Below are 23,468 nucleotides of genomic sequence, written 5' to 3' on the forward strand. Positions count from 1 at the left end.
CTATTTGAGGACTTGCAGGTTTGGTTAAAGTGGAGAAGTGGGGCCCTCAGGAAGAAATACTAAGTTCCTGCCTTAATCAGCATGATCCCTGTGTGTGTTAATTCCACATTATGCTTCACGGCTTCTTTTTTAAAAAGAGTTTTTATCGATAAAAGAAAACATCAGCAACGGCTTGGCTTGGCTACACTGCCCAGCTCAGTTTTATAATATGTCTTTCATTGAGGGAGTCTTCTAGTATTTCATTTCATTTTAAGATTATTTTAAGAAAGGTTTTTAACAAGCTGGTGTATTTTATCTACATCATCCATTAGACTGATCACACTATCAAAGACAAGCATGGAGAAAGGCCAAACCAAGTTTATTTGAGAGTTGAATGCTAAGTTATTTAAATGATATTCATTTTTCTGTCTTCTGGTACACACTGCAAAGTTAATCAGTCTCATAAGAAATGCTGATGATCTGAAAGGACTTACTCTAGGCTGAAAAAAAAATCTCTGAACCACGGGAGAAAAATTAACGATGCAAACACATACTTTTTTCATAATTACATTTTAACATTAAATTAAACTGACATTTAAAACAGGACATGGAATATAATTCCACACATATAAAAATATTATATCCACTTAAGCTCTCACTACTATGGTTAAAATCCATTAAGTAAGAAAGATTTGAAGAAATTGATTAAAGACAGGAAACAAAGAATAAATGAGAATGTGATTTTTAAAAAGGAAAAAAAAGTGAAGGAAAGGAAAGTTTAAAAATGTCTGAAGATAAATGTTTTTTTCTATGCCTGGCTGTGAATTTGGGCACTGGTGTCAAGTAACTTAACGTCTATTATCATGGAACTTGACAAGTCAATTCATCACCATCTGACAAGACATCTTAACTTCCTTTATGAATCTGGGAGATTGTGATCTTAATAGTATGCCCATAGTAGCCCGATCAGTAGATAATGTATATCCCTAGAATTTCCTTGCATGAATTTTGCCACTGTGAACACAAGGGAAGATGGACCAAAGGTGGATACTGATACCAGGGTGGGGGGGGGGAGGGGGAAAGGTTAATATCTCAAGAAAAGGCACACCTTATTTCTACACAAAACTTTCAACTATCTCTAAATAGGTGATTCATGGTGGTTCTAGTTTGCTTTCAGTGTCCCAGATAAAAACACTGATCCAAGTCAACATGGGAGAGGAAAGGGTTTAACTTCAGCTTACAAGTTACAGTCCATCACTGAGGGAAGCCAAAACTAGAGCTTACGGCAGGAGCCTGGACGCAGTGAGCAGGGACTGTAGAGCAGTGCTGCTTATGGGTCTCTCCTAGGCTTGTAGTCAGCTAACTTTCCTTGATAGCCCAGGCTCATTCGCCCAAGGATGCCCACCTGCTCACATTGGGCTGGATCCTTCATCAGTAACCAGTCAAGAAAATGTTTCGTAGACATGCCAGGCCAATAAGATGGAGGCAGTGCCTCAACTGGGATTCAAGTGTATCAACTTAGTAAGCAAGCTTACCCATTGCAATGGTCATGTGCACTAGTAAAAAAGTATGTAGTTGAAAATTTTCCTGTCCATTGGCTAGATCTGGGTAGGGGTTTGAAGTTTACGGCCTGTATTATCCTTGGCTGGTGCCATAGTTTTAGCAGGACCCCTGGGCCCAAATATGCCTATCATACTGTTCTTCTTGTAGGTCTCTAGGATCCTCTGGATCCTCCAACTTTGCCATTCTCCCATGCTTCTCTCATCTAGAGTCTCAATAGGATGTCCTCCCCTCTGTCCCAGTTTCCTGGTTAGTGAAGACTTGCATGGGACATGCCCCTTGGGCTAGTATGCAGATGAGGACTGACTTTCACGCGTACTCTGGTGCCTCATATTTGACACATCCCCTGCATGGGGAGGCCTGGTGGCACTCAGAGGAAGGACAGCAGGCTACCAAGAAGAGACTTGATACCCTATGAGCATATACAGGGGGAGGAAATCCCCCTCAGGAACAGTCATAGGGGAGGGGAATAAGGGGAAAATGGGAGGGAGGGAGGAATGGGAGGATACAAGGGAGGGGATAACCATTGAGATGTAATATGAATAAATTAATAAAATTAAATTTAAAAAAAAGAAAAATTTACTCGCCTATATATTTTTAGGATTTTATCTTAATTAAAATATAATTACCTCATTCTCCCTGTACGTCCACCCCTCACGCCCCTCCATGGCCTCCACCTCAAAGTCATTCACTTTTTAAATTATTCTTACAAACAACCATAAGCAAATACATAAATATGTTTTAAACATTTACTTAGTAAAGTTTTTCATTATGTTTTTTCAATGCCAAGTACTTCAGCTTTTGAGCTATGGTAATTGGCTTATTCATATGTGATGCAGAGTTACCATTGACCTTTGTGTATCTTGAACTTGGTGTTTGTAGACTTTTTCTCTTGCTAACGGACATGGATATTGAAGCGTCTGTTACTTTTTATGCATCTTTGTGACTACTCTAGCTGAAAAATAACATCGAGAATGACATAGAATAATCAAAATTAACTTCTCCATGATGCTTGCTTGGGGAAGAGCACTCAGTGGAAATCACCACGGGCTCCAGAGTTGCAGGGATGTTTTCATAGGGCATGTGTTGCTTTGGTATTTTAGTTTTCACCTCCATTCTGACAGTGGGAACTGCTTCTTCTTCACTCTTGATATTCAGTCTTTGAATGTGATTAATTCCAACTTCTTTTGTTTCTCTCTGACGTCATGTACAACCTGAAACAGCTTCACAGAAAGTGTTGAGCTCTTGGTGAAACTCTTTGCGGGTTAGGTAGGCATTGTCCTAGCTAGCTGCAGCTGTCAAACGTGACACAGCTTAGAGTCATCTAGAGGAGCCAAAATTGAGTGTTTGCCCAGATGGGGCTAGTTTTAACTGATGCCGGATATGGGAGGACCCAGCCTAGTGTGACAGTACCATCCCAAGGCAGAGGAGCCTGGGCTGCTTGGGAAGGCAGGAGGCAAGCTGAACATGAGCGGGTAAGCAAGCCAGCAAGAAGACTTCCTCCGTGGTTTCTGCCTTGATTATTACTTGAATTCCTGCCCTCGTTTCCCTAAATAATGCATTGGGCTCTTCCTCTTCACTTTAACCATGGGCTGTGCCCTGGAAGTGTAAGCTAAATAAATCATTTCCTCCCTTAACATTACTTTTGATTCAGTACTCACTCAGCAACAGAAACTAGAGCAGCTCTCTTGTGAGTCTGCTCCTGGAGACATCTTTCTGCTACAGACGGGTATCCAACCAAAGACTCCATCAGAATAGAAGAGAGTGAGAGAAAGTAGAGTCTATTTCTGCTGATGTCAGGGAACACTCTCATTCGGCAAGGGCCGCTAACTGCTACTCCCTGGCTTTGACAGCTTCTGAATCAATGTATCCCCCTCTAGGGTTTTCAGTCACTCCCTTGTATATGATATAAATCTATTTGAATAGCATCTCTATCATAGATGTTTGAAACTACTGAGAACATTTTAAAACATTCACTAATACTTCTGAAACATATATTTGGGCAGAAAAGAGAGCCCAGGGGGTAAGTTGTTTACAACTAAGACTGAAGACCTGACTTCAATTCCTGGAGTATACATGGTGGAAGGAGAGAAAGAAGTTGTCCTTTGACCTCTATACACACACATACACACACACACACACACACGGGCGGAGGAGGGGAGAGAATGGCTATATCATATTAAAAGTACATTCTGGGTCAATCATTTGAGCTGGGAATTTTTTTCTGATTCTTCAAGTGTTTAGTATAATTGCCCTCTTGTCAATTAGAGTGACATTGCAAGAAAACTCAAACTCACTCCATAGAGAGAGAAATGGAGTGGGGGGATAATAAAGGACAAATTGAATAAAGGAAAAATTTTGAAGCATTTTCTGGGATGCTGCCATTGGCCTTGCATAAATCAGAAGTCATTTGTATGCAAACTCAATTTTGATGTGACTTAGTCATTAAGGCAAGCCACAGACCTGTTTTTCAAGCTATGGCTTGCTGAAGTCACAAGCATGTTATTCGAAATGCCTCCAAAATGAAAGTAACTATGTAAAACAAGGTGTTGTTATTGTGGGTGCTCGCTGGACAGCCTATCCTTGGGATCACATTTGAACAGATAGACTCTGTGTCAGTCGTCTGTCCATAACTGTGGGGAAGTGCTAGTAAAGAAGTTGAACACGGAAATGTTTGTTTTGGCTCAGGGCTTCAGAGTTCTCAGTCCATGGTTACCTGACTATGTTGCTTCTGGGCCTGTGATGAGGCAGAAAGTCATGGCAGGGAGCATTTGATAAAGTAAAGTAGCTAATTTGATGGCAGGCAGGAAAGGAGAGGAGCAAAGCAAAAGGATAAGAGGAGGAAGAGAGGAAGAAGGAGAAAGGGAAAGAGAGGAGTAGATGGAAAGGAAGAGAAAGGAGGAGAGAGGGGAAAACAGGAGCAGTGAAGGCAAGGGAATAAGTAGGGACGGTGGGAGGTCAAGGAACGGAGTGATGAGTCCTGTGCTTTTAAGGGATGGCCCAGTAGCATTCCTCCGGCAAGGCTCCATGTAATTTTTCCACCACCTGCAAAGAATACCTTTGCAGATTCTTATGCCTTAAGAATTAAACCACTGGTAATGTCAATGCTCTCAGAATCCAATTATCTTCCAATGCCAACTCTGAGTATTATTGCATTGAAGACTGAACACACAAGGTGGGGACATTTCAGATCCAAACCGTACCATGCTAGCAGTCCCCCAAATAGAGTTCATTTGTTGGATACCAGTTCACAGTGAATTCTAAACAAAACAAAACAAAACAAAACAAAATGTTGGCTAAGAGACTGACCAGTTGCATCTGTAATAATTTCAAAATATTTTAGTTATGAAAATATGATGGGTTTATTATTTAAGTGGGTGGTAAGACATCTGGAGTTATTTCCATAACAAGTAAGAATTATGACAGCAAAATATTTCATTGTTATAATTTCTGGTGCTTGCTACTTAATTGGCTAGTAGCTAGGATTTTTTAAACAGATCCACAAACATCCACCACTATTTTTGAAACAAATGAAGGTGTGTAAATGAATACTTCCAACAACACATGGCTGGATATTGGTATTAGAAAATATTATATTATAAAAAAGGTTCAGGAGCATAAAGTGCTTCCCCTTGATGTGCAGTGTTGGGGTCTCCTCTCTCTGGACAAAAAGCAGTATCTTCCTGGACAAATTTTCCTCAAGGATCAGAGACCCTCAACTGCACATTCATCCTTGTCTCCCACATTCCTTCTTACAATACCAGAACCATAATTGTCACTGCATCATGTGACTATATTTTGTTTCCATGTATTCATAATCATTTAGACAGGGTTGCCCTAGAAGGCAAAGATTGCATCTGTTATTTTAGAATCGCTAATTCCTAAATTCACAGTCAGATACAGTTGAGAGTCAGTATTTGTTGACTGAATGGACATTGAAATACTATGGTCTGTGAGGATTGCTTTTCATCAGGCAATGAGGAAAGCCAATTGGAATTCAATTTTGTTGACATCTTTCTGTTAACACTAAGTGGGGAATAGATGGTGTCTGTATTGAGGTCCTAAAGTGCAGGGCAGAGCACTTCATATTGCCATGTGGTTACTATATTACTGAGGAAACAGGAATCTAGTAAAAAAAAAATTACACACTTACAAAACAAGAGTAGTCACCTAGGTGTTCTAAAGTTAGCCTTGTCCCTTTATATTAATATTCTCTTTTAAATGTATTTGTTGCACATGTCATCTCAAAATCGATTATTAGATTATACACACATACATACACCAACACATACACTCACACACAAACTCACAATCACACACTCACATGCACACACAGAGAAAAAGAGTATGTTGTGTGTTTATGTGATGGCTAATCTTCATTGTGAGAATTTACAATAACCTTGTAAAAACATCTGTGAGTGGGTCTGTGGGGGCATTTCCAGAGAAGATTAGCTTAGGAGAGGAAAACGTGACTTGAGTGCAAGTAGTACCACCGTTGCTGGAGCTCTGGACTTAACAAAAGGGAGAAAAGACAAAAGTGAATTGAGCACCAGTGTACATCTTTCTGTGTTACCCCACTGAGATACAGTGAACCCAACCATCTCATGCTCCTGCCCCTGCGTCTCCCACACCATGATGGACTGTGAGCCACGTATTTTGTCACAGCCAAGAGGAAACAACTAATATAGTTGAGAGTGCCGCTTCAAATGAGAAAGGACAGTAATTGCAACTCACATGCTGGTTTAGAAAACTGAATTCTGAACCTATGAAATAAGCAGTTGATGAATCTATCTGCTGCACTGAATACTGTTTGCTTATGGTAATTATTCATAGATGAGCGGTTCTCCAGGGTTCCAGGACAATCACACTTACTTTTTTGATTCTTATATGTTTTGGGAGGTGCTTGGTCAGGTAATGCTTTTTCTCATTCAACTTTGGAAATAAAAAAAAAAAACTTGTCCTTAAAGTGGTTCACTGATAGAATTAGAACTAAAATCCGATCTTCAGGCTCTATTGCATTTTCATTTCTTTTATGCAACATTCCTCTCAATAATGTAAAGGAATTATAAAGCTAACTGTGAAATGGCCCTTACCGGGGCTGGGGCGATGGTTTAGTGAGCAGGATCAGTTGCTACCCAAGCATGATGGTCTGAGTTCACATTCCCTGGACCTGTATAAAAAAAAAGCCAAGAATAACATTGGCCACACCTGGGACTCCAGCCCTGTGAGGGACGAGTGAAGGAACAATCACAGGGCCCTGTCAGCTGCCTGGCTTAGCTGAAAATTGAGTAAGAGACTCAGTGTCAAGGGACTGCAGCAGAAAATAATAGAACACAACAGCACAATTCCTCCTCTGACATACTCATTCATGTTCACAGGAAAGTTTACAAGCACACATATGTGCTGATACCACATACACATACTACACACACACACACATACACCAGCAAAACAATATATACACAGAGTCATGTGTTTGTATAATTAGAACAACAAACAAATACATGTAAATTATTCTTGGGTTAGAATCATATTAAACTCAAAACTAAAACGTAAATTCAGAAAAATGCATGATTTCAAAATGATGGAAAATAAATTATTGCATTGTTAATGATAATATGCAAAGTAACTTCCTTATTGTGAGAATGCCCAAAATCTTCTTAATTAAAGTTATTGGTGAAAGTGAGAACTAAAACTATTGTACTGTCACTTGAAGACAAAACAGGTGTCTGTCAATGATGTCTTTTCATGATCAGCAATTTCGTCTCACTTTGGGGTGAGATGCATAATGCCCTTGAGAAAGAAGCATCTACTTGAAACTTTTCAATGCCATCTGTGTGTGTAGTACAGTAGCATGGGCCATGCCACCTATGAAATACAATAAAAATGAGTACTCCATATAATTTGCCTTGGTTAATGTACTTGAGTCAAATGAATTCTCGAGAATTCCAAGGCCTCTTAGGCAGATATCATTTTAGCAAGATAAAGTGGGATGTATTATGGGATGGGAAACAGGGCATCCTTGGCTATTTGCATCATTTTTTGCATAAACTTCTCTCCTCTTCCTAGACTGTTATATGAAACAAGGTAACACTGTTGTGAATACTCACTACAATGTTTTCTTTATCAGAATGTAACCATTTAAGCGAATAGACAACACACAGAACAGCAAATGTAGTATTCTCAGGTCTCCAATACCCTACAAAGTCCTTGATAAATGTTTCCTAGATGATTCTCTTGCTTTGTGTTTCATATCAATTTCACCATGGGAAGCTACAATGCATGTGTCTGTTAAGGTGCTGAATTCAAGTCAAGAGTTCTTTCAGTGTCCAGTGGGGATGGGACAAACTATAAGAGAGCTATGAACATTCTTAATACATTCTTCTACCAAAATTGAAATGTTTGGCGACTTTTCCAGAGTTGTACGTCAGCTAGCTGCAATATATATCTTATTAGAACATAAAACTCAAACTTTTTGGAGCCATAGTGCCTCTTTTATAGAACAAGTATCTTTACATGGGACCAAATACCGAAAACACCAAGGACAAGCAACTCACATTCTTGAGAAAATGAAAATGGCTATATATGCAGTGTTACCTTGCTCTCTGTTGAGACAAGTGACATATATTTTCTTGAGGGAATAGAAAGAATAGATATAGGCTGAGAGACAAGTAGTGGGGAGTAAGCATGCTTTCCACATAAACATAAACACCTGAGTCTAGGTTCCAGGGACCCATGTAAAAACCAGGCCCAGCCACAGGTGCTTGCAAAGCCAGCACTGGGAAGACAGATGGAGATGCCTGGGACACGATGATCATTAAAAATTGCTGCACAACCAACCTGCATGGAAAACAGTCATCTCCAGGTTAAATAAGAGACTGTCTCAAGGTGTTAAGGCACAGACTGATATACCTGAAGTCCTCCCCTGTTTCCTGCACACAGTGCAGATGCAAATACATGTGCTACACAATACACAAGTACACTACACATGCTACACACATATACATACACATATACAGTGCATGGGCCTGCACACATACATGCATGCCAACATAAATACACATGCTGCACAATACACACACACACATACCCATGCGTGTATATTCATGCATAAAACACCCACACACACACACCAAATGAAAGTAGGTATACATTTTTGAAGTCAACTTGGTGTCCTACTGTTCTGGCCACCCAAGTTAAGATGTACACCTACAGAACTTACCAGAAGTGCATTTGTTTTCTGCAAACTAAAATAATTTTTTATCTATGACAAAAGCAAAGAGTTAAGTGATTTTTTAAAAAAGTTGTCAAGACAATCAAAAGAGTACTATCGAAGCTATTCATTCTTCAATTGTTAACCAGTAAAATAACTGCTTTGATGTTGAGCTGCCCTGTGCTAACCCAGCCTGATGGATATCTGAAGATTACTCTGGCTATACCTATTTTCTTTTTTATGAGACTCTGATTTTAGGGTCCAAAATTACATCCTGAAATAATGTTTTAGACAAAGGCTATTTTCAGTGCAAGGGAGACAGCATAGCTACATGGGCAAGAGAAGGAAAGGTGACCAGTTCGGTCACATATTCAGCTTGGCTACAAAAAAAAAAAGTCTAACCCCTTCTTTGTAAGGCTCAGCATCTCTATAGGGAGATGTTTCGGTGTTTCCTTTAAACTGAAAATAAATATTCACAAGAGGCCAGGGCAATTGTAAATGTCGCATCAACCTTTGTCTTTAAGGGAGGTATAAAACAAACCAGAGACACAGTAATTCTCTTGAATGGTGAATAAAAGAGTTTTAAGACTCATTTAAAAACCAACTTCCTGTAAAACAGAAAGTTCTGCTCCAAAGAGGATCAGGTGAGTTAGGAAACACTGTGTTGTCCTCAAGCCGTGGAATCAGAAGAGTGGGGCCAAGAACACTGTAAATAGATGAACATTCCTCAAGTGGATGCCATTGGAGCTGTTGGACCTATTTTTGTGTGTGTGTGTTATTTTCATTTTCAAAATAATCCAGTAAAATCAGTTGGCCAATTTCCATGGCAAGCCTTGGTGCCTACAGATCTGATTGCCTGTATGACCTTGCAAACATACTTTAAAAACATATCACATTTCCCAGATATTCATTTTATTATTAAAGCCATAGTGTCTAGAGATATCTGTGTGACTTTAGCAACATGGGTTAGGAGTCAAAGCTTTCCTTTTAATAACAGTTTCAACATAATAGGCTTATGGAAAGCCTATTAAATATGAAGCGTAAGAGCTCCCACGCATTCTCCTATTTAATTATCTCTCTTTCCATTCTACAAGTGTCTCTTTTTCAGCTGTTGTGACAACTCCATACAGTGAGACACTGAAGGTACTACATGAAAGACCTAAAATCTCAAGCATCTGTGGCTTCTGAGGATTGTCCATACACGAAAGACCTAAAATCTCAAACATCTCTGGCTTCTGAGGCTTGTCCATTGCTCACTGGAGGATTTATCTCTTTGCTTTAGAGACTACACAACTCTTTTTTTTTTAACCGGACAATTGATGGTTACATATACTATATCTGTTAGAGCTGTGCTTCCATTTCCATTTGTCTGCATGGCAAACGCTCATCCACAGGTGCCAATCAGAGCTGCTTCCTACAGTCCAACCTTCTTCAGCTTCAATGCTTGTCAAATACGGTCCTTTGACAAGCCGTGGCCACTGATTTCTTTTCCCATTTAACAGAAGCGATGCTAGCAGTTCTCCCAGATGAACAGATTCTGCCATCCATGAAATCAGTACACTACGCCTCAGACACAGAGTGGAGCTTGGCATATTGATGGTTGGTTGTGGCCACCTTGGCTTTGGGTCAGAGATCTTTGTCCAGAATTCATTTAGTATTTTGCCCAGTGGCCACTGAAGCTTTCTGCATCAGAAAACTCAATCTTGAAACGTCAGGCAAATAGGTTTCTTAGTGCTGTGGCATCTTCCTCTTTCACAACACAAAGTACAAAACATAAAAGACATGAGGCAGTTTCCAATAAAAGATGCCAAATTTACCTCATTTCTTTTGTTGGTTGTGGTTTTTGGGCTGGATAGACTTGTGTTGTTGCCTTTTGAGGTCATTCCTGATTTATTCCTATATTTTCTTGCCTTTGTGTTCAAAAAATACACCCATAAAAAAGATTGGTCTAACCCAAACCCAGAAAGACACTCATAATATATACTCACTTATAAATGGATATTAGCTCAACATACATATCCTCTGAGAGACTCTGCCCAGTGGGGGATCTGGACAGATGCCGAGACTTACTGCTGGCTGCTGAATTCTGGGAGAAGTGCTGAGAGTGTTAATGGAAGAATGGGGGATGGAAGGACCCAGAGGGTTCAGGAGCCCCAAAGGAGACCATCGAGGTTGGCATATCTGGACCCACGTAGGGCATGCATAAACTGTTGCATCAACCAACGACAATGCATTCAGTGAACCTAGACCCCCTGTTCAGTTATAGCTCATTCTCCAAGGTTGTGGGCGCGGGGGGGGGGGCGGGGGGGGGAATCAGGGACTGCCTCTAACATAAAGTCTGGTGCCCTCCCCCATTCGATCACTTCCCCTTGGTGGGGAGGCCCGGTGGGCTCACAGAGGAAGGGGAAGCAGGCTATCCTGATGAGACCTGATAGGCTGTGGTCATATGGTGGGGGAGGTCCCCTTCTGTCAGAGGTCTATGGGTAGAGAAAGGAGAGTGGGGACAAGAAGATACAAAGGAATTATAATCAGGATGTAATCTGAATAAATTATAATAAATTAATTTTTTTAAAAAAAGGATTGGTCTGGTTTCTGAGCGGTTAATCAGACCCTTGAGCTAAATGTGAACAGGCTACCCATACCAAAGTAATCAAACAACTGCCCAGGAGGTGTTGCCTTAGGGATAGCCTATGAAGACAGTACAGTTCTCATGAAACTTGGCTTGATGCTTTGAGTCAATTCTTACTCACAGTACCTCCAAAAGTGATCCGTGGATGAGATACACTAATACAGTGAACTGTCTGCATGTTTAACATTGCCTGAAAAGAACAAGGCTGTTCACTCAGTAAAGCCTTCCCAGAGGTTTTGATGTAACAGAAGTGTTTTCTTCTTTCCTTTTCTCTTGTTTTTAAATATTTTCTTTTGGTAGATGTGTCTATTTGTTATCTTATACATATGACTGTTTGCGAGTATGTATGTGTGTATGTGCACAATGTACAAGCTTTCAGAGGTCAAAATAAATTATCAGAAACTCTAGAAATGGTGCCATGGATGGTTGTGAGTCATTATCTGAGTACCAAGAATTGAACCCAGGTACTCTGAGAGAGCAATAAGTGCTCTCAGCTGCTGGGTCATCAATCCAGTCCCTATTTTTCATTCTTTTGAGAAATACATATTTGAATGTGTATAAATGAGTGTGTGACATATGAAAGCATGTACATAGTTGTGTGCATGTTCATGCACACATATGTGAATACTAGGAGTTTGAGCTCAAGTGTCACTTTTAAGGTCCTGTCCACTTTCATTTTGTAGAAATCAACTCTTTGCTAATTGGAATGCACCAAACAAGCCAGGCAGGCTGGCCACTGAGTCCCAGGCTTCTGCCTGCCTCTGCCTCCTTTGCACTTGGACTACAGGGGCACACCCAGCTTTTCTAGATGAGTATCTGTGCACCAGATCCTCATGTTTCTATAACAAGCATTTTTACTGAGATATATACACTATGTATTCAAGAGATACTGGTAGCATTAGACAAAGCTGGAAACCAACTAATTACAGATTTTAACACAAATTTTCTCACAAGTGAAATGAATATGTAAAGACAGGAGAATAGGAACTCAGGGTACAGTGGTATCTACGGTCATTGAATTAACATTTGTGAGCAATCTTTAAAACTAGGCCCTGTGCAAATTCAAATGCTTGCTCTTTCTGTTATATCAATTTGTCTCAAACATAAAGAAACTATGAAATATTTCTGTTTTTAAAATGTAACTGTTTGTAGCTCTCAGTGTTCATTGGAGAAGTTTCTTTGTGCAGTGGATGGTGGTTAGTGAAGAAAGTGAAGAAAATGTGGAGAGTAAGTGTCTCAGGAGTAATCAGCCACAGAGCAGGGCATCCATATGACACTCCTCTCCATGAGGTGCTCAGGGACTATCACAAAAGAGAGGATGAAATGACGTAAGACTTAGAGACCAGGAAAGACAAAACGAAAGTAGCATCTTCAAGACGCTACAGTACATCTGTACTCATAAATTCACAGCAGCAGTGACTGTCTGCACAAGACCTGTACAAGACCAAACCAGCGAACATTCCAGCATGGAGTGGGGATCGACTCTCCAGCCTACAGAGTAGAGAGGCCTGGGTACGGGTGGGCCTGGGAAGTGCTGGGGGAAAGGAGTGGAAGGTGGATATGATAAGAGTACATGTGCATATGAATACACTTCTCAAGAATTAATAAGAATATTGTACTAAAACGTAATTGCTACTATTTTTTGAGGAAGAATCTTATGTGTAACAATGGCTGACCAGGCGCTCACTGTGTAGACAAGGCTAGCTTAAATTCATAGAGATGCACCTGTTTCTGCTTTGCAAGTTCTGAGTTAAGATAATGCACCACCATGCCTGGCACATATATACATATACATATATACATACATATATACATAAACATACATGTACATATATATACACATATACATACACATATATATACATAATATGTGGCCTTTTAAAATTCATATACAATTTAAAACTTGATCTATCATGCACCATATCTTTGAAACACTTCAGAGTCACTACAACAGTTCTTTCCAGTTGTAGAGGACAAAGTAAGTATATATATTGATTCCTTAAACAATCCAGCATTTTTTTGATATTGGGTAATTTTATTTATTTATGTTTAAATGAAAGTATGTCTGATGTCCTCTGTTATAATCAACTATATTTGTCTCTGAAGCTGTATTGGAGTTTCTCATGTGAATGCAGAAGTTTAAGTGGGAAGATCAAGTCATAAAATTATATTTAGAGCCTCTTCAAGCATTATCTCCTATATGTAGCTTTCCATTGGCTGGGATGAGCCATAAAGACAAATGCTAAGTTAATAAGCTGGAAAGTACGTATATGTGCTCTTTCTCTTGTAAGCAGAGCACTAGATGTGCCTAACCTTACTGCAGTAAGAAGTGATGCTTAGAAGCTGTAACCATGTACAAACATTCTTGCAAGTGCAAAAGACCAAGGTAGAAAATTTTTAAAAGTGGTAGTCAGAAGAGAGTTGAAACTAATAGTGGGTTGTGTTATTACTAATAGAAATTTAGAATATCTAGGTTTCTCAGTAATTTTGAAGTATCTCAGTTTATGTCTTAGAAAAACAAACAACAGAACTAATGATACAGGAAGGAGAACTAATTGACTAGGTTAATTAAGATACTATTACAGCACTATAGTGTTGAAACAGCTAACAGAGTATGAAAAACACCAAAACCAAGCATAAGTAGATATAACCCTTGGTCTGCTATGTGCTTTACCAATGCTTCTGCCATTAATAGCTGGCCTGGTATGCTGCTTTCAGTTTGAAATGCACCAACAGGCTCATATTTTAGATGGGTGATCTCTAGTCAGTCTCTGATTCTATTTTGGAAGATTCTGAAAATTATATAAGATAAGGTCTATATGGGAGAAATAAGTCCCTGGGAGTAGGCCTAGGATATTACTGTTCAAGGCTACTTCTGTTGCTCTCCACTTCCTGTCTACCAAGATGGCTATCCATCGATAGTCACTTTGATGGAAAAGGAGGGTCTGCGTATGCCAGAGAATGAAAGCATATCTAAGCATCAAGACATCGATTGTCTCGTGGCATAGAGACTCAGGCCTACTGCAGAAAATTCTGACTGCTAACCTCCTGCCCATTCTATAGGTAAGCAATGATACAGCAGTCATAGCAGCCATTACCTTATGCTTGTGGAGACGGGCTGCAGGGTCTGTAAGCCAGCCTCATATTGTCTGTGCTCTGGAAACACTCTGTGTCTTTTACTAGGTGTTAGAGAGAGGAAGCAAAGCTACAGTATTAGGTTTCATGGGAAGCTGAGCTAAGTCACAGAAGTCTTTAGATAATTTGCTTGTGAGCTGCGCGCCTATGCAGAGCCAGACTTTCTCTCACTTATACAATGCCCACTTCTTGATTAAACATGTTCTTCATATTCAAAGCAAAATGTATGGTTCAGATAAACAGATAAACAGATAGACAGATAAACTCTAGCTTATAAACTTTTATCACATGATTTCTATCATTCAATAGTCAAACATTCAGTCTGCCCCTCAGCCTGTGATCCAACAAGAAGCACTTTTTTCTTGTAAAATACTGACATTAGCAGATGTCCTGATGTTATTTTTTAAATATGTTTTAGATGTATAGTTTCCAACCGATGTTTCTATTTTAGGAAGTTCTGGAAACTTTGTCATATGCAGCCTACTGAATAAGTAGATCACTGGAATCAGGTTCCTCCATGGCCAGTTCCTACCACTACTTCCTATCCACTATGGTGTGACCAGCAGTCTCCCAACACATGATCTCACTGCCATGATGCTATGCTGAAGTATACAATTCTGAGAAGCTGTGGACAAAAGAGTCAGAAAAAGCCTTCCTCCCTTAACTCATGTCAGCCATATTGCTCTTAGTAGCCCAAAAGAAACAACCTGGTCTTTCTCATAACCTCTAGGATCCTGTCTCATTCTTCACCTGAAGCTTTCCTGGGTCTGTAAAAAAAATCTTCTTTAGCTCAGCAATATGGAGGCAACTGGGTAATATAGTCCAAGTAGAAAGGCAGTTCTGCCATAGCTTACTCTTTCATAGCCTTCCCTTGCTCCACAATTCTCTCAAAACTGATAACTTGAAAGGTACCTGAAGAGTTGGCCAGGGTAGCAAAATCCAGTGTTATATTATAGTCAAGAGACGATTGAGAAACAAGCCCATCTGAATGGCTTCTTACTTGGAAAAAATCTTCCCAGTATCCCTAGCCATCATTATCTCCATGAGCTTCCCCAAAAGGGCAAACACCCAAATGTCCACATCAAGTGCTCCCTTCACCTTGGCTACGATGTTGTTCATAATACAAACTCTCAGGTCTGTGTCACATGAGATAATTATGGCAGCAGTCTAGTGTGATATGCAGTAAGATGCCTGACCAGTCAAATCTCCCCCAGACCATATTATTTTAAACATAAGAGGCTTGGTGTAATCCTGTGATAAGGTAGTAAGGTCGACTGCTTCCCTAGGAGAAGGTAAACTCTGTCTGATTATCTTTATTGATGAGCATCACAAAGACACCATTTACTCAATCAATGGGTGCATGGTGCATAACAGCAGCCAGAGGCAACGCTGATTTATTCCAAGAAAGAAACCACATCTGGTATAGCAGCTGTGATTGTTATCACTGCTGATTAAGTTTGTGCTAATCCAAGTCTGTCTGTAAAATCCATCTGGCTTTTTTATCAGGCAAAAAGCAAGATAAATGGAAGTGCATGGGACAGGAATCTCCACTTCTGCACTTTCAAGTCTTCACAGAGGCACCCACCTCTGCAACCCCCACACAATTTCACTCCTGAGTTGAGAGAAAAGAAACTCCCACAAGTTTCAATTCGGGTCCTTTCTACCAGATTATGCTTGCTCCCCAGAGCGAGAACACCTATGTGGGGAATGTGCTGATGGTTAGATGTATGTACAACCTCCAAAACTTTAGAAATGGTCACAAGATACCACAATTAAACTGGAATTAGCATAAAAATCATATTTTTATGGACTAGGAATGGAGCTCTGCTGTGCAAGACCTGCCTCATATATATGAGGCCCTGGGTCCAACTCTACATATCTCATAAACTAGTTAAGGCAGCACATATTTATCTAAGTATTTGGGAGACAATCTCAGTATGGGCGAGAGAGAAGCAGGAGGGCCATTGTTCTTCAATTCAATCTTCTAAGGTGCTTTGAGAAGCTATGCACATTCTCCAGAATGAGGCCATTTTAGGCTATATGGGACCCCATCTCAAAAACTAATTATTTATGTAACTCCTGATTGTTTCATGGTTCTTCTTGATGTAGGTAGTTTACTGTAAATATGTGTAATAATATAGATGCATATGTAAAAAGAGAAAAAAAACTATTTAATTTATCTCATGAGTCCAATTTTCACCTCTGCTTTATGATGTCTTTGGCTAGCAAACTATAATATTTGGTATTTAATATATAAGATTTAAGACTCCTTTTAAAAGGAGGATTTTGTCCATTCTTCAATGCACAGATATTGTGTTAACAACCTGTTTATTGTTTCCAGTAAGTCTGGGAGAAATACTCATGTTCAAGCTTGTCACTGATTGGAGCTCAGAAACTTTAAAGGGATGCTAGTTCTGGGTGAGGTCTAGTAGAAACAAGGAAAGCCAGCATTCCACCTGTGACTGCTTGGATTTAAGATTTTTTGAGATACTCAGAGGAAATATCTAATTAACATTTTTATGTAGAAGTCTGAGTCACTAACCCCAAATGAGGGGGCACCACCAGTTAAAAGATAGATGCATCCTTCAACCTGGGTAGAAACAGAGCTAAATTAGTCAAAGGCTATTCAGAGTGATCCATGAAACTAGATGATAGGATACAGGAGTAGGAGAGATAGCTCTGTAAGACAGACCATGCCCTGCTCCTGCAGAGCACATGGGTTCAATCCCTAGCACCCACATAGGGTGGCTCAGAACTGCCTGCAACTGCAGTTCAAGGAGAACCAACACTCTTTTCTGGCCTCTGCTCATGGTGTGAATACATACAAAGAGGCATTCACAAATCCACATAAAATGAAAATAAATAAACTTTAAAAGAAAGAAACCAGGATAGCAAGAAAGACTTCTGAACCAGGGACGTGTTCGGAAAGCAGGAATTTGCATTGCTATACGTGCAAGAGAAAAATAAAGACTAAGAAATTTAAAATCCCCTTTGGTTTGGTGGCATGAGATAACCTTTGCAAAAAATTCTGTGTTCATAGGGCACTTGAGGACAGAAGCCAGACAGGGTGTTTCTTAAGTGTAACAAACCACTGCATATAGTAAGCTCATTTTCTCCTTCAAAAGCCGAACAACATTTTGAGCTTATTTCGTGAGTGTTTCATTTTGATTCCTCCTTTATCACATTAATATGGTATTTATCTCAGTAGTGGTTTGCTACTGCCTTGCCACCTACAGTCTTTTTGCTTAGCTTGCTCCCATATATGTTTTTCTCAAGCTTAGTCAACGCAACCCCAAGAGATGTACACAAGACTTAGATCCCTTTTTCTTGATTGCTTCTGTAATGATAAAATAGAAAGAGCAAGAGAGGCAGTTGTGAGGTCCTTAGCATGCTAACAAGGATGCTTTGTCATTAACATAGCATCATCTATCACAAAAACACCAAATCAGCCAAGAATTTTTCACACTACACATCACAGCTTTTAATTCTTCACACTAACCAGGGCCAGAAACTCAGACATTTGCATATTTTGCAATGGTAGCTTTCCTCTGCACATATTTTATTTCTGAAATATTCATCCGCAATTTTCTCTTTCTTCTCCTGCATTTGTTCAGCCGTGTATCTCAAAACCTGTTGGCTTTTTACATGGCTATTCATAGTTGAATTACACTTAGGCATGGAATCAATGTATTCAATGCCTTTGGGAGTACAAGTATTCCAGAAATGACAGACAAATTAGAATAAACTTGCAAATTAGCAACAGAAAGATTAAAGCATATGCAGGAATACGGTATTTGCTTGTAAAGTACATTAATACACACAGCATGGAAAGTTTGGGTAAGTATTAAAGAAGTTTTGAGCTGTCCATAGTTTTTTGAACATAGTTATTTAAACCCCAAATAATATCAATTTCAAGAAAACTTGATATTGACTGACAGTACCAAGATTCCATTAAAATTATTTGCAACATAATGGTTCCAAATGAATATGATAAAGAGATTCATTTCCATGGATTCAGCCATGTGTTAGCTTCTTTTCCTGTTGCTATGACAAAGTACTTGACAACAAGTTATTTGGGGAAGGGTTTGTTTGTAAGGGGCACAGTCCATCACGGCACGCAATGCATGGTGGTGAAGGTAGCTTGAGCTGTGGCACAGGGAGGTAAGGCCAGTTGGCCACCCTGTATCTGAAATCAAGCAGCAGAGGGGCGAATGCTGCTGCTGACCTCACTCTTCTCTTTTGTACCCGTTTTATTCAGTCTCAGTCCCAAGACCACAGACTGTTCCCAACCACGTTCAGGGTGGGTCTTCCCCTGTGATGATTAATTCTTCTTCTCAGCTTCATTGGAATTTGAGTCACCACAGAAACACCTGTGGGCTTGTCTGTGATGAATTTTCTAAATCAGAATAACTGATGTGGAAGACGCACCTTAAATGTGAGCAGCACCATGCTATGCACAGGAGCCCTGGACTACATATGAAGGAGATATTTACCTGAGCACCGGCATCCTTTGCTTTCTCCTTCCTGACTGCAGATGCCAGGCAACCAGCTGCCTTAAATGTAGAATAAACCCTTCCTCCTTTACATTATTTCCTTTTAGCTACTTTGTGTCAGAGAAGAGAAAAGTTGCTAATACACCTACTCTAGCCCTCTCCAGAACATGCTTACAAACATACCCCAAATTAGGTCACTTCAGTCATTCTAAGTCACTCCAGTCGATTAAACACAGGCTAACCACCATAAGCCAGTTGTTTGGCTATAAATGGCATGCTGGCTTCCATAGCTCTCACTCATTGCAGAAGTAGGTTAGTCTCTCTGAAAGTCTACATTGTTTTCATTTGATGGCAATTTCCATGTGGTGTTAAGTCCACATGGCTTAGCTGTCTTGACTGGTAGAATGTAGATTAGCTAGTGACTAGAACAGAGCCAATACGGGAAGAAGAATAAATCAAGATGTTGCCTTTCATTTAAATGCATCTTTTCATCTCAGGAGGACAACGGGGGAGGTATTTTCATGTAGAAGACAGAACTCTGGAGTATTCAACCAACAGATACGATGATGAGTTATAAGTTAGATAGAAAGCCACAGTCTTGAAGACGAGACCACATGTTATCACTTCCTGTGTGAAGCACACTCGGAAACATGGGTGACTCATCCGACTACACTTCTGATAGTGTCTAACACTATGCTTTCTAAACACAGAGGCAAACGAGGGTAGCTATTAAAGCATGATAATATAAGGATCGTTGCCAACATGTATTATACTAAGTGCTAGGATACAACAACCTCACTTGAGTCTCATCCTCATCAGCACAGTGCTAAGAACTAGACACCAGCATTAGAAAAGGATCACTTGTCATTCCAGGGAATTGAAATGTCACAGACTCAAGGAAGTCCTTGACCTCGATCCATAGCATCTTCAGGAACTGGCTGACCACAACTGTTACATAGGGCACCTGAATGTGAGATCATTACAACTTCACCCTTAGCCCCCTCAATCTGTCTACCTCCCAACTTCATAGTTTTTTAATAACTCACTAAGTATAGTTAGGATTGCTCATATGTGTGTAAGTCTCAGGAAACATGCCAGTGGCCAGATGCTCAGAAAAGCCTGATTGTTCCTCCTGCATCAACTATCAGTTATCAGTTCCTCAGAAATTTACTCAGAAAGGGATGGGGCACAGAGATAATCTACATCATCTACGCCATCATCTTGGTTGCTTTGGCCTTGTGCATGTCTTATGCCTTAACCACGGCTGCAGCGAGTTTACAATTCCAATAGCCATATAGTGTCCAAAGACACAATTCTTGCCCATCCTGTGGCTCTTACATTATGTCCACCTCATCTTCTAAGATGTTCCCTGAGTCTCGATGAGGGGCATGAGTTGGTATAGATGTCCTGTGTATGGATGAACTCTGAGTCTCTTAGTCTTAGCACTGTGAACAGTTACACATTTCTCCCTTGACTGCTGCCCACTCCAAAAGGAATCTTGTCTGGCCAGGCTTGGAGGCAACCCAAGTCTACAGGTGTAAATTTTTTGTTTGTTTGTTTTAACCAGAATATCTTGGATATTCTCAAAACTGTTTATATACCACTTTCTTATATACTGTTTTCTGACCTCAAAAGTCTTCCCAGTTTTATATAAACCCAATCCTTTCAAACTTAAGTTTTCCTTTAAAAACATAATAATTAATTCTAAAGGATGAGTAGACTCAGGAAAACAGCTATACAAACATTGACACAAACAACATGTAATTTGGCCAAGTGCCTGAAATTCTTTCTCAAGGTGAGCGTGGAGGTGTCAGACTAAGAAAACTTAACAAAGCAAAACACACAAAGAAGATAACTCACTGGGGGAAATACAATTATTTAGCACAGTAAAGGAGCTATTCCTCAGGTAAAGAGGAGAAAGGTGAAAATGATAAAGTGTTAATAACTATTCTCATCCTGGGGAGGGAATGTGGATGAGTTAGGATGACCTTGTAGTTGCTAGCATGTATTTTTTTTCAAGTTTATTTGAATAGTTTTTAAATGTACTAAATAAACCCGAATCCCTAAGAAGAAACTATCTTAAAATCCATGCATTTGATTAAATTTGTACAGTAGTACACATAATTTATGAAAAAGGAATCTAACTACTGTTGTGGTTAATTGTGGACTAATAATGTTTATTATCAGGCCTATAATTATTATTATGGCAGTGTTTTCTAACCCGCTAGCAATCAATCAAGACACAGATACCTGTTATATTTTAAAATAGCCTTAGTTAACCTGGGGCAGGGTAGATATTAATCCTCTAAACTACTTCCCATAGTGGGGCAGGTAAGGAATGTCTGTCCAAATCTCATGCCATCTGTTTCTGATAATTTCTATCAAGCTACCTCCTATCCATAATCCCATATACCTGTTAATGTTCTTCATCTGGGCCGAATCCTCCATCCACGCTGGCCACGTGCTTCTCCTCCATCTAACCCATGATGGCACAGCCTCCTTCTCTCTTCGCTCCTTGGGTCTCCTTCCTCCCAAGATTCTCTCTGTCTCCCCCAGCCTTGGAACCTTAGCCACGCCTATCCCATTTGCCCTGCCCAGGTGTGATGGCCCTTTGTTGGTCAAACAGATTAGGCTCTTAGGCAAGGTACAGGTGGGTAACAGAGACAACAAGCAGTAATTAGCATCAATATACATCAGACCGACCTCCAACAAACTGCAGCAAACCTTCTAAACTAGCAAAGGCTTGAAATCGTGCAGAGTTACTCACACCTAGGATGGCTAAGCTCACAGGGACCAAGCACTGAGCTGTCCATGACACTGGCATGCTTGTATGGCAGGAAGAACTAAAAATCATTTACTGCTGTTATCTGCTTTCCCATTATGAGTTTGAAGACAGTGGGGCTTTGACCCACAGCTGGACAGAGGGATGCGGATGTGGAAAAATGTTGTCCTAATACTTGCAGCACCTGCATTCAACTCCCCCTGGCACTGAAAGAAAAGGATTGATAACTGATAGAGATGCCATCAAGAAAACCACCCAGGTTCCACAGCATAGCTCAGCTCTTAGCTACTGTGCTGTATTCCTGCCTTCAGGCCAATGGAAAAATTTCATCTGCAATTATTTAATGGAAATATTTAACAGAAGTTCATGTCAAAAAAAACCTCCAGGAAATAAGAAACCAACACAAGCAATTACATTTCATTGCCTTAGCAATTCCAGATTAGAAGTTAAATATGAACAAACAGGATACCTATGCTCTTCTTTGCATATTATATAAACATAATCCTTATATTATAATACAATTTTCAGAGGTAAGGGAGATTTTTGAGTGTTGCTAAGACCAGTCTGCTGAAGAAATACTGTGTAAATAGAAATAAATAATTTTTTTTACTTTCTTCTTACTATACTGCCTTCTCTTGTATCAGCTGACTAAATACTTGTGAAATACTTGTGAAATCTCTTTCACAATCTAACTTAAAATAAAAATTATTTTCTAAATTGTTTTTTTAAAAAAACAACCTTTGCCAAGTGTTGATGATACAGTAATCATCTTCGTTCTATTCCTTAGTTTGGGTGATTTTCCAAATCATTTATGCTGTGTTTTCTTAATAACATTAGACATAACTCTTAAATAAATTATCAATTGCTAAATTTTAACATATTCTAAGATTTAGTTTGGGAGTTATTTAATGCAAAAAGACATTAATAAGATTCCGTCAGTAGCCTATAGGCAGGAACACAGACCACATTTCCTCTGTCAAGATTGAAAATGAGCTGACAGCAGTGAAATTAGATAATTAGAGAGATGATATAGATAGATAGGTAGATAGATAGATAGATAGATAGATAGGCAGGCAGGCAGGCAGGCAGGCAGGCAGGCAGGCAGACAGGCAGACAGACAGGTAGATAAAATGAAATGCTCAGCCTGGTACCGGGAGCTCTGGGGCTTTTGAGGTTTGTATTGTGTGAGACTGTAGTGGTTAACAGCGGTGCTCTCCACGAAGCTTGTACATATGGGATTGTGGCAAAGGGGTCAGTAAGGCTTGCTAGGAGACTACTACAGAGTGGTGTAAAGAGAGCTGAGAGTTGTATGGAAGAGTGGGGGGGTGGGGAAGGACCCAGAAGGGTCAGGAGCTCCACAGGGAGACCACCAAGGCAAGCAGATCTGGACCCAGGGGGCCTGCACAAACTGATGCACCAACCAAGGACAATGCATGCAGTGAACCTAGACCCCTGTTCAGATGTAGCTAATGCTCACATTCCCCATGTGTATGGGGAGGGGGAGAGAGGGGACTAACTGCGTCTGACATGAACTCTGCTGCCTGTGATTTGATCACTACTCCTTGGCAGGACAGCCTTGGGGGCACACAGAGGAAGGGGATGCAGGCTACCCTGATGGGACCTGATAGACTGTGATAAAACAGTGGGTGAGGAGCCACTGTCTAGGGGAGGGGACTA

The sequence above is a fragment of the Acomys minous genome (genome assembly GCF_964271855.1).
Source record: "Acomys minous genome assembly, chromosome: 5".
Lineage (NCBI taxonomy): Eukaryota > Metazoa > Chordata > Mammalia > Rodentia > Muridae > Acomys > Acomys minous.